General features: G+C 47.9%; 1 long non-coding RNA gene across 2 annotated transcripts; it reads left to right on the top strand.

Moving 5' to 3' along the window:
• Positions 1 to 492: 492 nt before the first annotated feature.
• On the top strand, positions 493 to 14,825 carry LOC132646504 (uncharacterized). 2 transcript variants are annotated; one of them, XR_009584801.1, is made up of 3 exons: positions 493 to 756; positions 7,270 to 7,404; positions 14,541 to 14,825. It is a non-coding gene; the product is annotated as an uncharacterized LOC132646504 (long non-coding RNA). The 2 variants fall into 2 exon arrangements; XR_009584802.1 differs by having other exon boundaries at positions 14,005 to 14,825.
• The last annotated feature ends 1,550 nt before the right edge of the window (positions 14,826 to 16,375 follow it).

The following is a 16,375-nucleotide window of genomic DNA, read 5'->3' as shown; positions in this document are numbered from 1 at the left end:
TTCCCTCTCCCCAACATCCCCTTTGGATGCCACTGGAAATGGGATATTCAAAACCGAAAGGCAAGGCATCCTGGATGGTGTCTGTGGTTTAAGTCCCCTAGAGATGACAGGCACAGCTTTCGTGGGGAAGCAAAGAGAAAGCACATGGAGGCCTTCCCAAAGGCAAGATGCAGTTGCTAGAGGGAGGAGCGTTTCCTTATCTCCAAGTTGGCGGTGCCTTTTAGGAGAGTACAGGCATTCATTTTTCTTTGTTGATTTTGTTCTTTTTTGTTTGTTTGTAGTCCAGGCTGGGACAAGTTGCCTTCTCAACCCAGCCATAGTCCATGAATTGGTGTTTAACCCAAATCCTATTGAATGCTGGGGGAGAGAGGAGAGGAAACATCCCCACCCAAGTGGCCAGCGCCATGAACAAAGGGGAGTCTTGCGGTGCCAGCTCTTGGCTTCAGCTGGGCCCAGCGGGCATCTGAAGTCCCCGTGCCAGGGTGAGGGCAGCCACTGAAGCAGATGCAGGGCAGCTGAGAAGAGCGGTTGGTTTCAGAGGCTCCAATTCCTCATGGTGGGCACCTTCCTCCTTCTCTTGGCGGGAGGCTGGAGGTGGTTGAGGTCTGTGCTGTCCACCGCTGGCTGCCAGCTCAGCTCAGCTTGGGAGAGTTGTCACCAGTCTCTGGCTCCAAGCAGGTTTGGTAGGAAGCAACTGCCTACTTATGAAGATTTATGGAGAAGCCGACAGACATTAGGCTCCGACGCAGACCTCAGGTGAGCGCCCTCCCCGAGGTGGAGGGCTGAGGAATGATAGAGAACGATTTACTCTTCCCTCTGGCTCCGTCAATATTCCAGCCCTGGGCCTGGCCCAGGAGGAGAAGTAAGGCTGAGGCATGGCTTTCTGGCGGTGTTCGCTCTTCTTCGGGGAGAAAGAGAGAGACTGGCACTTTTTGTGGCATCTCTCACGGAGGGGGAAGGCCAAGATAAATGGATAGTTTCAAGGTCATTAGCTTCCTGAGCTCACGGGTTGCTTCCCTCTTGCCAGAGGGCTGCTTGGAGAGGTTACGGATGCTTTGTGGCTGGACCGGGGGAGCCCACATTTGGATCAGGAGCCCTGGGACCTGCTGCCAGTAGAGAACCCAGACTCTGAGTCTGTGGAGTGTGTTTTCTCTCTCCCACAAGACTGCTCTGGGAGAGCTTGGGGCATCGGACATGGGGCCTGCTCCCATGGAAATCTCCGGAACCTGTGTTATAGAGGGCAGTCAACACAACACTGAAGTCAGTGTTTTTCATTCAAGTTGAAAAAATACAAATAAGAAATGAAGATGGGGGCTGGGTGGAGGTTGCCAAGGACCAGAGTAGAAATGGACACCAGGACAAAGGGCAGGGGATAGGGGAGACTAGGAAACCCGTCCTTATTCCATTCTGGATCTTCCAAGCTCTCTTGGCTTAGACCATGTCCTCACTTCTTCATAAGCTCCATTTGTATTGTGGTCTTAAACGCTTGACAGAGAAGCGACACAGAGTTAAGGTTGCGATTTATAGCTCTCCGAGTTTATCTCCAAGCCCTGAAGTTGCACCTGTATGCATTTTGACACCACTGTGTACCTACATTGTACCTCTCTTAGTTGACAAATGCGATTTATGTACCTGTTCTTTTCTTTTCATATTATCATACAACACAGTATTTGCTTTTCTAGCATTGGGGGTCAAACTCAGGATCTTGCACTTACCTGGCAAACACTCCACCACAGAGCTGCATCCCAGCCCTGAGCCCTGATCTTGTCTCCTGAATGGTCGACTAGATCACTTTATCGATGATGACATTGATGTTTGTTTGAATGGACATGGTCCTCTTACTCTTTCTGGCTGTCTGGGTTAAATATCCATACCTCTACAGCTGCCCTATAATTTCTAGACCAGACCAGTGGGCTTATTATTAAGATGCCTGCCATTGTCATCAGACTCCATAGTTTGCAGTGGAGCTCATTCACTCATGGCTGAGAATATGTCCTGTGGGCTTGGACAGATCTGTAGTGCCATGTCTGCATTACTAAAGTACCCTACAGAGTGATTTCACAGTCTTAAAAAAATACATGGATTTGGATTATTTATGTATCTTTACTTGAATCCCCAGATGTTAAACAATTCACCTTTGGGTAGTCTTTGGTTCTCTCTCTCCCACTCCCTCGCTCCATTCCTCCCATGGATGGAATCCAGGGCATCAGACATGCTAAGCAAGCAGTCTACCTTAGACAAGAACCATGCGCTCAGCCTTTCTAAGTTAGGTCTTTAAGAGGTTCAATTATCTTTTCCAAAAACGTGTACCTCAAAGTCCTTGCTACCTGCAAGCATTTGGTTCTCCAGGCACTAGAAAGCAAACCCTCATGTGTGGAGTTGGTAGAGGGTCAATGAGAGATGAGAGATGAGGTGTTTTCTCTCATGGCAGTCACCTTGGATGCTTATTATTCCTGATTTATTTTCACAAAGGCTGCCCCTTCCCCCTCGTGTTTGCTCTACCTGCCCCTTTCCCCACAGTCATTTCCCATCTGCTTTCATGTGCACCCTGCTTCCTCTCCTCACCACTTGTGGTCTAGTGGAGAATCCAGCCCACTGTGTGGCTGGCAGTTGACTGCCCCCACACACCTGCCGCCCAGTAGAATGGCCCAGAAGGGAGCTTGCCACCGGCCAGTTAAACAAGCACTTCTGAGTCTTGGCCTCCAGACACAGCATTTCCGGGCAGGAAGGCTTGCTTACTGCTGCTACATGCTGAGACCTGGGTGTTCTCCAGCCTCACCTTCAGGATTCCCTTAGTGGGCTGCTGAGAGTGGAAGGGGAGATTGTGACTATAGTCCAGGCTGTCCACCTGGCTCAGCATTATGGGTATGGAAAGGCAAGGAAGCAAGACTGCATGATTTCCGGAGGGACCTGGCTTGGAAAAGATCTGATGTGTAGAAGCCATGAAAATGGCTGCCTTTCTCCATTCCAAGGAGTCAGGTACTCTACTGTTATTGTGACCAGGACATATATGTGTTCCCACACACTCTGCAGGACTGATAAATGTACGGGGGTAGCTTTCCTTGGGTGAGAGATAGAGTTGAGGGGCTGGAGAGCAGGCTCAGACCACAGCTTTTCTTCTGTCTGGACTGGTTGGCTACAGAGGGCATTGTGAAGCTCACATGTGGAGAACTGCACAGAGGGAAGCACAGAGGAAGAAGGTAGAAGCTTCCACGTCCTCTGCAGGAACACCAACCTCAGCAGCTCCACACTCAAGCCGGAGTGCTCTTGCCACGTGGGGGATGCCCCAGGATCCTAGAGACTGGATATCTTCCAGGACTTTAACACTCTGGGATGTTCCTGATAAGCAAGCACTGATAAAATAAGAAGCAAAGTGAGGTAAACATCCCCCCACTCCCCGGAAACGGTTCTGGGAAACTTCTGGTGTATCTATGCCCCCTAGACTTGTCTGTCACATTGGGCTTGTGATGTCCATAAATGTACTATCTAAGTAATTTTACTTGTGGGTGTTAAACGAAGCAATAGTTGCCACTTGTAGTTTGAAGGGCCTGACAAGTTTCATCTGGAGCCTATCCTGTCACCGTTCTGAGTGGTGACATCGATAAACAGGTGCTGAACGAATGGACATGCCATGACGCGCTTGTTATTACACTTCAGTGATGAGGAGACCCTGATCAAGGAAGAGCTCTCCCTTGATATAACCAAATAATGCCTTATAAAGAATACAGGTGTGTTCAGGTTACACGGCTGTGCTTGGGGACGGCTGTCTTGTTCACGAGAGCTTCCTTCTCTCCTTACAAAGCTAAGACGGGATGAGCATGTGGAGTTGGATATATGTCCCTTTTATCTCTTCGCAAGCCACAGTGCCATCATAAGGACCCACCCTCACAGCCTTGCAAAGACCCAACCTCCATCACACATAATGTTGGGTGACCACTCAACATGACACCTCTCAGGAAGGAAACTTCTCTTAACCAAAGAGGAAGACTATTAAAGAAAGCCGCCGTCCCTCCAAACGCCGTTCTAGAACTCAGTCCCAGCTCTGGCACCTGAGATGGAGGGAACATTTCAGAAGAGGGAGAGGGAAAATGGTAAGATCCAGGGGAACAGGAAGTTTGCCGTGAGATTGTGTCTCCTAGAAATTGGGTCAGGAAAGCAACAAGGTGCTTGGAGAAGGCTTCCTTGTTGATGAGCTTTCTTCTCTGATTACACCATGAAATCTCACCAACATGGCTACCTAAACATACAAGGAACAAAGCCAAAGCTCTGAAAACACAGGCACACAAGTAACATTATATGGACTGAACCGGTTATTCTTATATGTTTAGGAACACACACACACACACACACACACACACCAATAACAACAACAACAGTTAACGAGACCATGAATTTGAGAGGGACTGAAGAGAAAAGGAGGGAAAATAATGTAATTGTAGTATAATCTCAGAAGTTAAAAATTATAACTAAAAAATTCCAACCTGAGTTTTAACAGGCTCAAACTTTGTGACTACAGCAAGAACCAAATTTGAGGCATTATGTTAAAGCAACACGGAGAACATCTTGCTTCCGGGCGGCAGCCATCAGCCTGCAATAGGTGTGAATTCTAGGATCCCTCTCCAGAAGATGTCCCAGCCCCCCCCCCCCCCCGAAAAGGACAGATACATCTCCTGCTCCTGACGTCACTACTCTATTGCTTGGCCTGTGTGTAGCTTCGTGCTGTTCATAGAGCGTTTGATTGGACAAGACCTCATTTGGTTCCTCCAACAACTTCACAGCGATAGCTATTGCTGTTGCATTTACCTGTGAGAAAGCCCGGAAACGGAACGACTGTCTTCTCCGTGAGCACACAGCCTGTGAAAAACACTTGCCAAGGACAGACATCTAGTAATTTCCTCTAAGAGATCAACTCCAAGGATGGAGGCAAGGTCCTGGAGAAGGCAGTGTTTTGAGATCTTACAGTGCTACATTGCTGAAACATTGTGTCACTCAAGTGTGACTCCTCTGTAAGCAAATCTTCTCAGAAGAAAGGAACTGAGGAATTTGAAGGCTGGGAGTATCTGAATGATAGAACACTGTCTTGCAGCTCAAGGCCCTGGTTTCCACCCCCAGCCCCACAATAAAAATATTCTAAAATACAACCACAATAATTAAGGATGAGCTGAGTAGGTATGACCCATCTCTACCCTAGCCAACAAATCAAGTCTTATCAAGCATACTCAGAAATGTACCTTGTAGCCTGACTCTGTGGCCCTAGCCCAGGCTGCTGAGGGCAGATCTGAGGGGTGGGTGTGGGACCCACTAAAAGAAGAGACAGTCCTGTAAAACTATAGACCCACACACAACGACTTCATCAGAGTCAAGAGATAGCCCTAATATGGTGGTCATCTTCCTTAGCTGAAGAAACGGGTTGCTTTTTTGAATTTCCTTGGCTTTGCTCACTGTGTGCTTAGAGCTGAATACTCCCCCCCCCAACGTCAAGGCGGGACAGGTGCTGGAAAGAACTGCTTGGTGAGGTGACTTGGACCTGGTAACTGAAGGCAAGTTGGCACAACTTGGTGTGGCCTGGGCTGCTGAAGTAACACGCCTGACTGCTCCCTGCAGCGGCCCAGCTCTGAGCGGATATTGGCGCCTGCAGTCTGGCCTTGGACGGTTGGTCTGCTCACAGTCAGGCCTCTGGTTCCGGCTTTTGCTGAAAGCTATTTTCTCTTTTCAGAGTCTTCTCTGCTCACGGTGTCCTCATTGTTCTAGAGGAGGGGAAGAGGCTGAATGTTCCAGGGTCTCTGTTTCCCAACACCCAACTAACTCATCCCTTTTTTAACTCATTCATGAATCAGTGGGGATTACTCATGTAACCCCAACTGGAAGCTCTGCTTATGCCAGGCTCTGTGGATACAGGATACACATTCCCCTAAAGGAGTGTCTAGATTCATCTAGGTCAGAAGCAAAGACAGGGCTCAGCAAAGAACAAAGAAACAGGGTTCTGGGATCTGCTGTACCCCTAAGACAAAGAGGGCCAACTGGGCCAATGGTCTGCAGGCCTCTCAGGACAGTTATGAATGAAGCCCAAACTTATAACCTTAATTAAAACTTTGAGATGAATTTTGAGACTTTTTTTTTTTTTTTTTTACTTTTTAATAGAACACAAGGTATGCTATTAGATATCTTTGTGGCATTTTTGAGCCAGAGGCTTTTTATTATTATTATTATCTTTGTAAGCTAATTGTGCAATTCTCAAACACAAACTTTGTGGATGACCACACCACGTTGAACTGTCAAGAGGTTAGATGCCTGTAACTTTAGACTGTCTCCCCAAAACCAAAAAGGCTTTGGTCACCTGCTTTCGGCACTGTTGGGATGTGGTGGGATTTTTAGCATGTGGAAGGAAGTTGGGGGCATGTCATTAAGGTGGATAGTGGGACCTCAGCACCTTGCTGTCTCTTTGCTTCCTGGAGTCATGAGGTAAGCAGGTCTTCTCTGTCACATACTCCCGCTACAAGGTGCTCTGCCCTGACCAGCTCCAAAGTCACAGAGCCAAGCAACCATGCTCTGAAGCCAAGAATCACAATAAGCCTTTCCCCCTGTCTTAGTCAGTGTTCTGTTGCTGTGGAGAGACACCATGACCATGGCAACTCTTATAAAGGAGAACATTTCACGGAGGCTAGTTTACAGTTCAGAGGTTTAATCCATTATCCCCATGGAGAGAAACATGGAGGCATGCAGGCAGACATGGTGCTGGAAAGATGTTCCTGAGAGTTCTACATCTGAATCTTCAGGCAGCAGGAAAAGGGAGTGAGCTTCTAGGCCTGGCTTGAGCTTCTGAATCTCCCAAACCCCCCTCCCCAAATGGGGCACTTTCCTCAACAAGGCTACGCCTATTCCAAAAATGCCACTCCCTATGACTTCATGGGGGCCATTTTCATTCAGAGCACCCCTTTCCTCTTACAGTTTATTTACTGTAGGTATTTTCTCACAGTGGCATAACACAAACTGATGCAATATCCCATGAGGTGACCACCCTTGTATCTTCTTGTGTCTCTAGAGAGGTGACAAGTGTTACAAACTGGAGGGGGGTTCTGGTTCCTTAGACAGCCTGGCGACATCTGCTTGAGACTTTTCTGGATTTCTCAGTCTACCTAAAGACCTCCTAGAAAGTCAGCTATCTGCCCCGCAAGAAGATAGATAGGTGTCACAACTGCAGGAGGGGGTATTTCCTTAGAAAAGCCTGAGAAATGCCAATGCTGAAACCAGTGTTAACTTTTATCACAGACATTTTATGCCAGTCATCTGAAATCTTGGAGAAAGCCTGCGAGGTGAGCACCATCATCTCTCCGCTGCTCCTACAGCAGCACGAGGCTCAAAGAGGCTAAATAACCCACAGCTGGCCTCACAGCTAGACACCTGGTAAGTGTTTGAACTCGGTATCAAAGATCCTCCAAAAATAGACAGGAAGGGAAGTCATGCCCAGCTGTTGCGCTTGACACCATATTCCTGGATGCCCCAGGACACGGGGAAAATGACTCAGCAGAGCCGGGGAGAGGGGCCCTGGAGGAAAGGCAGTGTCAAGGATTGGCTGCGTGAAACCAGTCTGGCTTTTGTCCACATGTTTGTGGAGCACTTCTGGAGAAGCAAAGCTTTGCACTATGTTCCTGGGCAGGGAGTGACTCGGGGCTGGGCACAGCTTGCACTGTACAGGGACTCCTGTGATGGATCACTCACGGGCTAAGAACCTAAAGAAAGGAGATGGGAACAGGCAGGGCATGCTTGAGAGTCACTGCCTCAGATGGGAGGGACTTGTGGAATAGAGGCGGGGATGTTCCCAACTGTCCGGAGAGAAGGAGGCAGCAGGACAGGTCTTACTCGGAGCTGATGGCATTTTCATCTTGAGGAAAAACCCCAGGAACATATAGGCTACCTTTCTTGTTTTACAGATGAGGAATCAGAGAGATAAGGAGAAGGAAGAGGGGGAAGAAGAAGAGTAGAAAGAAGAAGAGGAGGAAAAAGGGAAATGAGAAAGAGGAGAAAGATCAGAAGGAGAGGAAGCAGGAGCAGCTAGAGGGGGAGGCGGTGTGGGAGGAAGAGGAACTGAAGGAGAAGATAGAGAAGGAGGAGAAGCTAGAAGCTAGAAGGGGGAGAAGGAGCATCTGATGAGGAGGAGGGCATCTAGTGGAGGAGGAGGAGCAACTAAAGGAGGAGCAGCTGGAGGAGGAGCAGGAGGAGCTAGAGAAAGAGGAGCAGCTGGGGGAGGAGCAGGAGGAGGAGGAAGAGGAGGAGGAGGAGGAGGAGGAGGAGGAGGAGGAGGAGGAGGAGGAGGGAAACTAGAGCCACAGAGGTAATTAGACATAGTACTGGGTCTTGGCTGCTAACTCTTCCCTTCTTACCAGTACCCATCAGGGCTTTATCCTCCCAGAATCAGACATCAGAGCAACCAAGGCTCTGAGCTATGACCTTCAGAGGACAAACAGAAGTAGAATGGTAATAGTGTAAATCAGAAAGAAATCACCCAAGCAGGACTGTGAGAGGAGAGCAGGGGAGGGGAAAGGAGGGGAGGAGAAGGAGAGAAGTGGCCACAAACAACTCCACTGAATAACCCTCTCTAGTGCCATAACAACCCCGTGTGGGTTGGTGACACCTCCAGGCACACACACACACACACACACACACACACTAAACGAGTGAATGTGCTTTTTTTTAAACATCCGTGTCCGATGGTGGTGCATGCCAACCTTGCAATCATTACAGTCAATCTCTCCCTAACTTTGAGGGTGTCCAGACTATATCTGCCCTGGGGACTCGAGTACATAACAACTGGCCCTCCATTCCCCCTTACCCACTCAAGAGAAAATGGGCACGTTTAACCTCAGCTCACTGTGTAATCCTGTCTGGGTGTGCAGCAACTCAACATGAAGATTCCCCAAGGGCAGAGATGGAGGGAGGATTGATATGAGTCCCCAAAGCCCTTTGGTCATCCTGGACACGGCAAATAAAAGAGAAAGGGTACTGAGTCATGGGTGACATTGCACACCTGTGATCCTAGCGCTATCGAGGCTGAGATGGGAAGATCAAGGAGGGCCTGGACCACTCCCTGTCTCAAGAAACAAAACAAAAAAAGAACTTCTTAATTCCTTCTCTGACGGGTTTGCATGGCTTTCCAGTTTAGAATCTAAGGACCTCGTCAGGAGAAATCCTCAAGGCATCCACTTCCTTTCTTTTAAAGATTTATTTTAGATTTGAATTATGTTTACGTGGGTGAGCGTGCACACATGAGTTCAGTTACCCTCAGAGGCCTAGGGCATCAGAGTCCCTGGAGCTGGGCTTACAGGCAGTTGTGAGCTGTTCACTGTAGGTGCTTGGCTTGGGTCCTCTGCAAGGGCGGTGTGCACTGAACTGTTTCTCCAGCCTCATGCAGTCATGTTCATCAGTGGCATGCTTTTGTCTGTAGACTTTGTGTCTTTCTGGAAGAAAATGTCCCTTTTCCTTCAGAAGAGGTATGGCTTTCAAAATGCCTAAGCCTCGGATCGCCCAATGAAAATACTCCAAAGGGCTTCTCAGTCCCAGGAGATTGGGGTCACCTGGAAATCTGTGCCATGTAAAGAGCCACAAAGGATCCACTTTAGTGCTCCTTTCAACTCTGAGGTGTTGGCCTCACAATGTTGGCCTCTTCCAACTTCCTGCTACTCCACCGCAGAGGTATGCAGAAATGCATGGAGCCTGGAGGTTGCCACCATTCCCCTTGGACCTTCCAGCCCCTTCCAAAACATTCAGGATCAAGGAGATAAGTCATAACGCCAACTGATAAAAGACACCTTCCATATGCCTCTCAAAAGGCGCCTAACTTAGAGACAGGTTCAAGACAATTTGCCAGGGTCTTTTCAGAGCTCAATGTGGCAGGGGTAAGGGACTGGAGGGATTATTTAGAAAGCTCCTGAGAAACATGTGTCAGTGGTCTTGGTGCTGAATTTCTATAATTTAGTCAACTCGCTCCCAGGTCAGCAATCTCTGTTAACTCATGGTGTCTGTCCCCTGTCTTCTCCCTTTGGGATGCTTTTGACTACGCCTAGAGGCAATTAAAAATGGTTGCTCATCCCCATGACGTCACCTCAACTTAATTTGGATTCTGTGAAGTGGATTTTGATTGCTAGGAGGCTGATGCCTTTTCATCTGAGTAGAAAGAATATGGAAACATTTCTGCCTTGCCCTTCACATTTGATTGATACTTTTCACTTTGAAAGCTAATTATAACCGATGTGAAAGAAAAATGGGATTTAGAAATATGGGTTCTTTTCATGAATTTTCACTCTGAAAATTCAGGTCATCTGTTTAGTTTTTCTCATACCTCAGTTTACTCATCAACCAGTCAGCTGGCTGTGGATGTTAATCATCTTCCTGTGGATCTGGGAAAATACACTGAAAGAAGAAATGTTTATTGGTTCATGATCCCAGAAGTCTCAGTCTATTGCAGCTTGGTCTTGTTTCTCCTGGGCCACAGTTAGGCATGTCAGTTGGTATCTGGGAGATGGAGGGAGAACACGGAGTGGGGAGGGGGAATGGACAGAAAAATGTGTCTTTCCAACAGCAACAGGGCTGGTGATACATGGATTTTGGGGACATGGCATATGTAACCCTCAACACTCATCCACCAGCTGTGGCGTATTCCTTCAGACCTCCAAACATAGCAAGTTGTGGGTCTGACTTGCTGTAACCCATATTGCTCTAACAGGATCCCAATCTGTTAAGAACCTCTAAGGCCACCCTGTGTGACCTCTTTACTTGAAGCAGGGATGTTCATGTCACCCTAGCAAGTGGCAGTCAGCCCCAAGCACACTATTCCTGGGACTGAAGACCTCTATATTCTTTAAAAAAATTTTTTTTCTTCTCTGTGTAGCCTGAGCTGTCCTAGACTCACTTTGAAGACCACGCTGGCCTCGAACTCATGGCGATCCCTGCTTCTGCCTCCCTGCATGCTAGGATTAAAGGCATGTGCCACCACACTGGGCTGAGACCTCTATATTCAAAGTATTCATTCATCTCTAAATCCAGGTTGTTGTTGGAACATTTCTCCTTTTCTCAGACATCTTCCTGTGCTCTCTACCTGTGTGTCCTAGCTCTGCTTTCTGAGGTAGAGCAAAGCAGACGGGCTCTTTCTGCCATCACAGCCCTTCAGGTCTGATTGCTCTTTCACAGGCATTCTTTGCAAGTTATTTGAGGTACACAGAGGTATACAGAGGAAGAGCATTTCAAGAAAGGTAAATGTACCATTGCTTCTGAGGCGGGTCCCTCCTGATATTGGCAAATTCTCAGTTAAACAAACGAAGATGAGTTCCAGTGAAGTGGGAAACCTGTAGGGTGCACTTGTTCAATACATTAGGTTTCCGAGATGGAGGTAACCCCATTTCGGATTCACACATCACTACACCCTGCCTGGATGGTGATTTTTCTCTCATCTGGAATGTTTACACAGCTAATGAGATTGCTGCATTTTAAAGCTTGCCCAGGAAGCAAAGGACCTGTGAGTCTGTTTAAGATTTCAAGTGGGATCCTTCCGCTCTGTTTATAGATGTTAACACTTGACATTAAGAATCTACGGTACTAGTTAGGAAAGAGTTCTTATAGTATAAATCTTTACCTCTGTGACTGAAACAGAGATTATTATTCATTCACTTGTTCAGCACATGTTTGTCGAGGGGCTATTGCAGGTCATGAACTGCTGTAGACATCCGTGTTATGTAACAGAAAAACAAAACCAAACAAACCAGACACAAAGCCCCAGAATGTGTGGTCTGACATTGTTACAAATAAGTTACATTGTAGGTTGGAGGATGGCCTAGCTGAGGTGCTTCTCAGAGGTAGAACACTCCGCTTGGTGTATGAGGTGAGGCTCTGGGGTCATCTCCGGCACCAGAAGAAAATTGAAAATCAGTAAGGGGGGGGGGGAAGATTGTGAAGACTGAAGCGGCAATTGCAGAGCTTGCGTGGGCCTGCAGTAGATCCTCTGCGTATATGTTAGGGTTGTGCTTCGGGTTCTTGTGGAACTCCCGGCAGCAGGAGTGGGGGTATCTCTGACTCTTGCCTGCTCTTGGGATACCTTTCCTTCTACTGGGTTGCCTTGCCCACCCCTGAGGTGAGGGTTTATGCTTGGTATTATTGTACCTTTTGTTCCTGTGTTCTGTTGCCGTCCCTGGGAGGTCTGCTCTTTTCCCGGGGTGGAGGGGGGGGAGCAGGAAGAGCAGATCTGGGAGAGAAGGGAGATGTGGAGGGAAGGGAGGCTGAGGTTGGGATGTACTGTATGAAAGTAGAATAAATGAAAGAAATGGGAGAAGAAAGCAGGCCGAGTGAGCTTTGGGGAGCAAGGCGGTAAGCAGCATCCCTCTATGGCCTCTGCATTGGCTGTCTTGCCTTCCTTGGATGATGAACAGTGATACGGAAGTGTAAGCCATCCATGCACATACATGCCAAGGTCAGAGAGGGAGGTTGGATCTCTTTCTCTATGGCTCTATGCCTTCCTTACTCCCCTGAGACAGGGTCTCTTTCTGAATCTGGAGCTTACAAGTTTTGGGCTAGGCTGGTTGGGCCAGCAACATCAGTGAGCCTCCTGCCTCCGCTTTCCCCAGCTCCCCCGGTGCTGCGGTTACTCATGCATGCATCCACATCTGGCTTTTCACGTGGGAGCTGGGGACCGGGGCTCAGGTCCTCCCGCTTATGCAGCGCTGTCACCTGCTGAGCCTGTTCTCCAGCCCCAGGGTTGAGAGATCTCTAAGGAAGAAAACAACTGGACTCAGTGAGGGGCAGATGTGCAGGGGTGTGACTAGGGCACATGGAGCAAAGGCTGCAGGTGCTTGGGAGGCGGTGCTTCTAAAAGCCCACCAGAGCCTCCAGACCTGGTGCTGCATCCTTCACAGACCACATTGTAGTAGCCAGTAGTGCTGGGAACCTGGACAAAAAGAAATCTCCTGGAAAGAAAGAGCAAGGAGAGAGTGGGGGTGGAGTGCACAGCTAGGAATAGGTGCCCAGATATGGACAATAGGTATCAGCATGTGACAGTCAGCCAAAGAGATACACCAGAAGTGACCAGGAAGTCAGGAAGAAGCCAAGAGAAACCAAAATACAAAATGGCTGTCTTGAGTATTTTAACAGTCATAGTGGAGATCATGAGGCTTTGTTTGTTTGTTTACTTGCTTGCTTGAGACAGGATCTTTCTCTACAGAGTTGTTCTGGAACCCACCAGGTACCTGCCTCAAACTCAAACCAATCCTTCTGCCTCAGTCTCCCAAGTGCTGAACTGATAGGCTTGGATCACCACACTCAGCAAGGAGGCTCTCCTGTATTTATTTTATGTGTGTGTGTGCATGTACATGTGGCTGAGTATATGAGGTATCCTTCTCAGAAGACTGCCTTTAAGATGAACGTGATTTGCTTATGGTTGACCATTGCTTTGGGTTTGGGATCTGATCTTGGTGGGAATTTGGGTGAGTGATATTTCTGTTGGGCTAAGAATGAGAGAGAGAGAGAGAGAGAGAGTGAGAGAGAGAGAGAGAGAGAAAGCTACAGCTGATGTGTGGAACTCTGGAAGATAGAGGCGGGACTCCAGGGTCAGCATCACAACCCAAATGATCTGTCTAAGGCAGGAATTATGCAGTTATGACCCAATATGGCACCTCACCAGCACAGGAAGCAAGAAAAAACCTGTCAGCATATCCAAACACAAGAGAAAGGTCAAGAAAGGCCTCTTGCCTCTGCATGTTTTACCTAAGGGTATAGTAAACACGTGTGTCATGGGTTGTCTCTCTGAACTGTTCTGAACTGTTGAGAGCAAACTAAGGCAGGGAGGCAACCAAGGGAGACGCCACCACCACCACATTGTCCAAACTGAGCCAGAGCAAGAAGGAGGTACTTGCAACTTCTTTTAGCTTGTGTTGTGGTTAGACATGCCAGAGTCTATGCCTCAGGCCTCAATCCTAACGAAGCTAATGTTATGCTGTTTTTGTGTCTGAAATGTCCCCACAGACTCATGTCACAGTTCCTCAGCTGCTGGTTGTGCTAATTTAGGAGGCCACAGAACCTTTAGGAAGTGTTGGGGGCTAGCTCTTAGAAGCAGGACAACAAGACTTTGAAGGGTCCATCTCCAGCTGGTTCCAGTGGCTCTCCACTTCCTGGTCTCCTGGGATGTGGGAGCCGCACTCTGCCACCGTGAACTCTGCCAGGCCTTCCCCAGCACAGCAGGTGAAAACCTCAGAAACCGGGAGCCAAGATAAAGCTATCCTTCCTTCTGTTGTTTCTGCCTGGTATTTTGGTCACAGAGATGCAACAGCAGCTTGTCCACGTGAGTGGGGGACAGGATGTTAATTCCAAAGCATTCATGACGAAAGCTGGAGCCTTTGGCAGCAGAGACCATTCTCTCAAGGATTCAAGATCTACCGAAAGAGGGCTCAACTATCAGGAGCACATTCAAGGAACTGTCTTGGTTTTGAGTCTTAGAACTACTTTGTGCTGTTTCTACTGTGGACTGTGCACTGTAGTACCCAATGGCTCTTTTATCACAGGACAGTTCCGGGGACCTACATGAGTTCTGCATGCTTCAGCGTGAGGAAGTTATAGGGGAACCGAAGAGCTGGCGGGACTTACTTCACAGAGAGGCAGAACTGAATGAACGGAATCCCCTTCGCCTCCGTGGGATGCCTTCACTCTTGAGGGTTTGTGATTTAGAGTCCAGCCTTAGACACAGGTTTTTAGGAATCTATAAAAATGGATGAGAATTGAAAACTTTATTGGCCCCTAAAGAAAAACTATGAAATTGAATTAATAAAATTTCAATTTGTGGAAATGGCATCATAATGACTTATTTAATTGCTGAGCTTAGTGCAATTGTCCTTTAGTGTCCATGGGGGACCCGCTCCAGGACCACGCCCCCACGTCTAAATTGACAGACACGCCTGTGCCATACAAATTGGCGCAGCATAACCTACACAACCCCCAAATAATTTAAATCATCTCTAGATGACTTTACACACCCAAGGCAGAGTGAAAGTGCTAAGGACTAGGGAAGGAGGAAGGAGGTGAAGTCGGGGGGGGGGGGGAGAGAGGGGGAGGGGGAGGAGACAATGGAGGGGGCTCAGTCAGATGTAAAGTGAGTACATTATAAAAATGAAAAATTTTAATGAAAAGAAATAACTGTTTTACCACATTGCTTAGGGGATAACGCAAAAACAAAAAAAACAAAAGACCAAAAACATAAATAAAGGCCTACATGAGTTTATTATAGACACACTTTCCCACCAGTATTTTCTATCCATCATGGCATACAGAACCTCCAGATATGGACAACTGACTGTTAATCAAATGACACATTTGAAACCAACGAAATCTATACTTTTTTTTTTCGCGAGAATTCCTAAGCAGGCTCAAGAACTGCCAGGAAGCCGCCGCCAATCTTCATTTCAATTACTCGTAGCCAAAACATTTCAGAAGCAAAAATTATCATTTTAAAATGTATTTTTGAAGCAAAAAAAAAAAAAAAAGTACTCACTCGATTGAATATGAGATGGGAGGTTAGGGTCCAGAGTTGAGAAGTTGTCGGCAAGGCTCTCTACCCACCGGTTCTGTGCAGCCGGGCGGGCAAAGGTGGCTCAGCAGGCCCTCGGCAGAGACCCGGATTAGGGAGGCCTTGCTGCTCCAGCTTCCTGGGTGCACCCCTGCCTCCCCCCTCCCCCCCCCCCACACCTTCCACACCCTGGCCTCGTTCACTTACTTCAGTAACTCTTTTCTGGAACAAATTCTCCCATAGCGATCCTTTCCAGAATGCTACGGTAACAAGAGTTCTCAAAGGCTTTGATTGATGGGGTTTTGAAACACGCTTTCTTTTTTGGCAATATTTATATTTGATCCCTTTTGGACTGACTGCACATAACTAGAGCTTATCACATCGCTGGAAATTATGGGAAGGCTCGGAGACGCAGGAACCCTGAGCCGGCCGAGCCCCGAAAGAACAAAGATTGATCCCCGTTTTGTGCCTCGCTGGCCCTGACCTCTGAGATCTGTAAATAACGTTTGGAAAGAGTGAGGCCCATCATGATCTATGATGCGGTGGCGGCCCTTCCAGTTGTTCTGTCTTCCGGTGTGATTTATCATTCTCTACGGCGACACAAATCGTGGCCTTAGCTTGACGGGCTCGAATGTCGACTGCAACGGTGATGGATCTTAGTTTTTGCATCCTAACATTTTTTAACCTGAGTTAGACCTAACCTCCTGTTCAAACCGGAAATATGCTGCAAAACACGCCGTGCAAACCCTTTGGTCCTGCTGCCTGCTCGGAGCAGCAGCTCCTTTCCAACTCCCGGAAGGACCAATGAGAAGGCATATGAGTACTGGAATGATCTAA

Source organism: Meriones unguiculatus, chromosome 11 (assembly GCF_030254825.1).
Source record: "Meriones unguiculatus strain TT.TT164.6M chromosome 11, Bangor_MerUng_6.1, whole genome shotgun sequence".
NCBI lineage: Eukaryota > Metazoa > Chordata > Mammalia > Rodentia > Muridae > Meriones > Meriones unguiculatus.
The sequence above is the reverse complement of the archived record's forward strand: the minus strand, read 5'-3'. Positions and strand labels throughout refer to the sequence as shown.